This window comes from Artibeus jamaicensis, unplaced genomic scaffold (genome assembly GCF_021234435.1).
Source record: "Artibeus jamaicensis isolate MK-2021 breed Jamaican fruit bat unplaced genomic scaffold, CSHL_Jam_final contig_391, whole genome shotgun sequence".
Lineage (NCBI taxonomy): Eukaryota > Metazoa > Chordata > Mammalia > Chiroptera > Phyllostomidae > Artibeus > Artibeus jamaicensis.
Genome location: NW_026521814.1, coordinates 11,867,002 through 11,872,301, shown reverse-complemented (window position 1 = coordinate 11,872,301; position 5,300 = coordinate 11,867,002). Strand labels below are relative to the sequence as shown.

Genomic DNA, 5,300 nt, shown 5'->3' with positions numbered 1-5,300 from the left:
TATTCTAGGAAGTGAAAGTTGTTTTTCTTCAGCAGGTTTTTATTAGATGGAGGATACCTAGGGTTGGCTCCAAGGAAGGTGGTGACAATCGGCAAGCACTCCTCTGTGGAGGAGACAAGGCATTCCTGGCTCAGGAGATTCATACTAATATCTAAGGGTCTGGGTCTCCCGCTTTACTTTGACCACCCACCAAGCTCTTCCCCTTGGGACCAACACCACCAGTGCTGGCACGAAAAAGTCTGTGATGAGCTAGTTCAACTTGGCTAACAGTTCTTCCAATTCTGGCCGAGCTTTGAACCTTCCCTTAAAGTCTTCTTTAGAGTGCTCCTTGACTGGCAATTTTGCCTCCTTCAGGAAGATTGCTTTGGATTATTTCCAAGAAAATCTCTGCGATTGTAGCACTCAAACCACATACCTGAACCACTGGCTCCTGGGTGGTAAGAGCTGCATCCAGGACCATGTTGCTGCCTTGGTCCTGCAGCCATAACACCTCCATGGTTTGGGTGGGTATCACATAACTTTCCTCCACTTTAATGGAGAGATGGTTGCAGAGGTGGTGAACATACTGGGCATAACGCTCTGCCAGTGCCGTGTTGTACGCAGGCAGGTGCATGTGCAAAACCCCATACTCCTAATCTGTCCCCGAATTAATGGGTCTCACTTCCACTTGTCTCTTCTTCTTCTTGGGTTCCTGTTCTTTAATTAGGTGCTTGTATCTTCCAATGCCATGGGTGGGTTTTGTCCTGTAGTGCCGACTGGTACTCAGCAAAATGCCACCTGGAAAACAAATGGGATTCTGTCCTGAAGTTTTGAATCTTAAGAGGGGAAGGGCTTGCTTAAAAATGACAGCATTCTTTAAACACAGCATATTTCCCAGAGCTCTGTTCATCCTTCGCTGCAGCGGCCCGTTACTGTGTAAGCTGCAGATCAGCGCAAGCAGCTGCGCTCCCCTGTCGGCTGACCGGAAGTGAGGATTTCTTTTCCCAGAATTTCTTGCTTTGAGTGATGGTTGGAGCTTAATATTATGTAGATGAGTCCATAACTGTGTCAATACTTAGAGTTCTACTAATGTTTATGGAATATATAGTACTTGAAAAGGGGGTTCCAAGGTGAACCAAGTTATGGATCCTGTCGGGAAAGAGGTTAGGGTCTACACACCAAAATATCCTAAGAAAATGTCAAAAAATGTAACGTTCACCTTAGAGATGTTTGAAAATTGAATTTTTCCAGAGTCTTTTTATTATGAGACAATATAAGTACAGCTTTCAAAAACTGACTTACATCCAGGGCCTGATTCTGTTCAATTTTCCAATGTATAAACAATAACCTCTATTCAAAAAGCTAAAAAACCATGTTATTAATATTAATAGAGTATTTCAGTTCTCATAATACTCTGCTTGATAAAGACACTTTCTACGTATTTTTTCCTCTTTCTCATCTTATTCTTCTTAAAAAGAAAATTCATGAAGAATTCAATAGGAAAACTCAAAAAGTCATAAAGTTTATTTTTCTAACATGTGCGATTCAGTGGGCCTTAGTACATCATCAGACTGTGTGGCCGTCACCACTAATGTACATTCTATCTCTGTGAATTTGTCTATTCTGGATGTTGTATAAATAAAACTGTATAATATGTGGTCTTTTGTATGTGGCTTCTATTAGCATAATGTTTTCCAGGTTTAGGAGTGTTTTAGCATAGATCGGTACTACATGTTTTTTTGTGGCTGAGTAATATTCCATTATGTGGATATACCACATTTGGTTTATACATTCATCAGCTGATGAACATTTGGGTTGTTTCTATTGTTTGGCTGTTACAAATAAAGCATTTGTGTACAAGTTTTTGTGTGAAAACATGTTTTCAATTCTCTTAGGCGTATGCCTAGTAGTGGAATTGCTGGGCCACATGGAAACTTTGTTTGACTGTTTGGGGAATTTCCAGACTGTTTTCCCAGGTGGCTGTACTATTTTACATTCTCATCATCAAGGTATGAGAGTTCCAATCCTCCACATCCTTGTTAACACTTGTTATTGCCCATCTTTTTCATCAGCCATCCTTGTGGGTATGACGTGATATCTCATTGTAGTTTGAATTTGCATTTCTCTAATGTTGAATGAGCATTGTCCATGTGCTTATTGGTCATTTGAATATCTTCTTTGGAGAAATGTTTATTCAGTCCTTTGTCCACTTTTAAAATTGGGTTGCCTTATTATTATTGAGCTATCAGAGTTCTTTATATAGTCTAGATACTAGACTTTTATTACATATATGACTTGCAAATATATTTTCTTCTTTCCTATGGGCTGTCTTTCTACTTTCTTGATAGTGTCCTCTGAAGCACACCCATTTTTAATTTTGATGATGTCTAATTTATCTATTTTTTGTTGCTTATGCCTCATGTGTCATATCTAAGAAACCATTACCTAACCAAAAGTCATGGAGACTTACCCCTAAGTTTTCTTCTAAGAATTTCATAGTTTTAGCTTTTGCATTTAGGTCTTTGAAGCATTTTTCATTAATTTTTTAATATCATGTGAGATGGGGTACGCCTTCATTTGTTTGAATGTCGACATCCATTCCATTTTCTAGAAACTTTTGCTTCTATGTGGAAAGCATTGATAAAGAAACTGATAAAATTCTAATGAAATACAGTATTAAAAATAAACTGAAAACTCAGAACTTCTGATTTGTAGGTTCACGTCCAAGTTATACTGATTTCGTCTAAGGGGAAACTACTAAATCTTCTTTGTTTTACTTTGAAATCATTTGAGGATCATAGATTTATAACACTTTCTGAAAGACCAGTTCTCTATAAGTTTTGGTAGTTCTTGTAGGGCATTTTTAAACAGTAAACTACTTGAGCTGACTTGGAAGCTTCAACTGGTACAGTCAATTCTCTGTATCCACAGGTTCCACATTTATGGATTCAACCAACTATGAATTGAAAAATGCATATTTATGGGTATGTTAGTGCTAATGTGTACTATGTAGTTAAGCTTATGATGGTTGTATCTGTGCTAAACAGGTATGGACTTTTTAAACATTATTGTTCCCTAAATAACACAGTAAAACAACTATTTACATATCACATTGTATTAGGTATTATAAGTAGTCTAGAGATGATTTAAAATGTATGGGAATATGTATGCAGGTTATATACAACTACTACACCATTTATTTATTTTATTAATTTATTTAGAGTTCCCTTTATTTTTTTTATTTTAATTGTTGTTCAAGTACAGTTTTCTGCCTTTTACTCCCATCCCAGCCCACCCCGCCAGCCCTCCCCACCTCCCTCACATTTCCACACCCCCCCTTGATTTTTTCCATGTGTCCTTTATACTACTACAGCATTTTATATAAGGGACTTGAGCACCCTTGGATTTTGGCATGGGGGTGGTCCCACTACCAGCCGCCTGTGGACACTGAGGTGTGACTATAATTGGTGTTCTGAGCATGATGAAGGAAGCACAGTGAGCGGCACATTTTCTGTGTCTCATTTAAGCATTACTGTTTCTCCACATTTCGACAGCAATAATTGGACAGCCAATATTTTAGTTTTACCCTCATTTCATGCATTTATTGTATTAGCTTTAATCGACTGTAGCTGTTAAATTTGAATCCTGTTCTTCTATCACCTTATAATGCTCTCTTCCCTGTTTGTAGCTAGAATATGTAGCCATTTTATTCAGAAATGGTCAATGAAAGTACTCATTCTAGCTGATAAAATATCTCGAATGAGTAAAGTTTGGCTTCATCTACCTCATTTTTGAAATTAGTGCAATTTCCCACTCAGCATTCCTGCTCGAGGGAATATTGGCTGCCTTTGAAAATATTATAGAAATAAAAGCAGATACAGCAAAAGAGGGGGGGAATGAAGACATCTGTAATAGTGCCAACAATAAAAAAAGTTTAAAAAATGACATAGCAATGCACTTATTTTTCACAAAGACATTCAGACCTAAGGCTCTTCTCCACTTGGCTGCTGTGGAACTGGCATTCTAACAAGCAGATGCTGTAAGCAAGAGTGTGAATTATTAATGCACCGAAGCATTGGCACCAAAAGACCACAAAATCAATTTTAAAAATTCTTTTACATACGTAGTACAGATTCTACTGTGGCACTGTGTGCTCTGAAAGCTGCGGACACATTTTAGAAAACACTGATGAAGCCATTACTGCTCTGCCCATTTGTTCATAGTATATATCATTATTCAAGAAACTTAAGAACCATAATGATGGAAAATCACACAGGAAGAAAAGAAAAGGACCATGGACTCTGTCAGAAACAAGGGCTACATTTTTATTCAAGAGGTCCCTAATGATGGAAAATCACAGTGAAAGGCAGAGGTGACACTGGATTCCGTAAAGGACCTGACACACACTGGTAGTACAACTAGGAGGACAGTCGTAGCAGACGTGTAAAAATAAAGAAAAACAAAATTAACGAGACAAGCCGGACTGGGACTGACACACACACACAGCAACAAATCACAGAGAATTCTAAAGATTAATTTCAAAGAACCTTCTGCAATAAGCAAGGAGACAGACAGCATCAATATTAATGAAGTTGAAATGGAACTCCAAAAGAGCCACAGAATAAAATGGCACATGAATGTTTTGTTTGTAAATGGATTGTAGATTGGATCACAGGACCATCATGAAAATGAAGGGACATTCATAAGAACATCATAACAGGGCCAGCTGTGTGATAAGCAATTACAACATCAGTGCTAAAATCTCCAATGTAAAAGAAAAATATATGTTGAAATAAAAGAAAATGTCAACAGTCTGCAGAGGAGAAGTAAAAGAAAGTGAAGAAAAGATTTTATTGAGGCTCAATAGCCAGCACTGTGTCCATATTGAATGTCTTTGATAAAACAGACAATAGGCATTTGAAGAAAGATCAGATTTGATTCCATCTTGTCCTGCATTCAGTTTCCCTTCAGAGCATCAGCTAAGGCATCCCTGGGATCAACCCAATGCTTCTACTGCTTTGGACTACTTGCTGGTTGTAAACTAGATGCTTTTCGAAGCTGTAGAACTTTGATAGGCTCCTAGAGTTCTGCAGATGTATCTCATGCATCTTTGCAAACAAAAATTTTTTAAAGATTTCATTTACTTTCAAAGACTGGGGAGGGGAAAGAGAAAAAAGAGGGAGAGAAACATTGATGTGGGACAGAAACATCAATTGGTTGCCTCTCGTACTCTCCCCAGTTGGGACTGAACCTGCAACCTAGGCATGGGTCCTGAGGATGAAACCTGGGGATGAAACCTGCAAACTTTTGCTTTGCAGGAT

General features: G+C 38.1%; 1 pseudogene; it reads right to left on the bottom strand.

Moving 5' to 3' along the window:
• Nucleotides 1-249: 249 nt before the first annotated feature.
• Nucleotides 250-889, bottom strand: LOC119053635 (39S ribosomal protein L48, mitochondrial-like; annotated as a pseudogene).
• Between the last annotated feature and the right edge of the window lie 4,411 nt (nucleotides 890-5,300).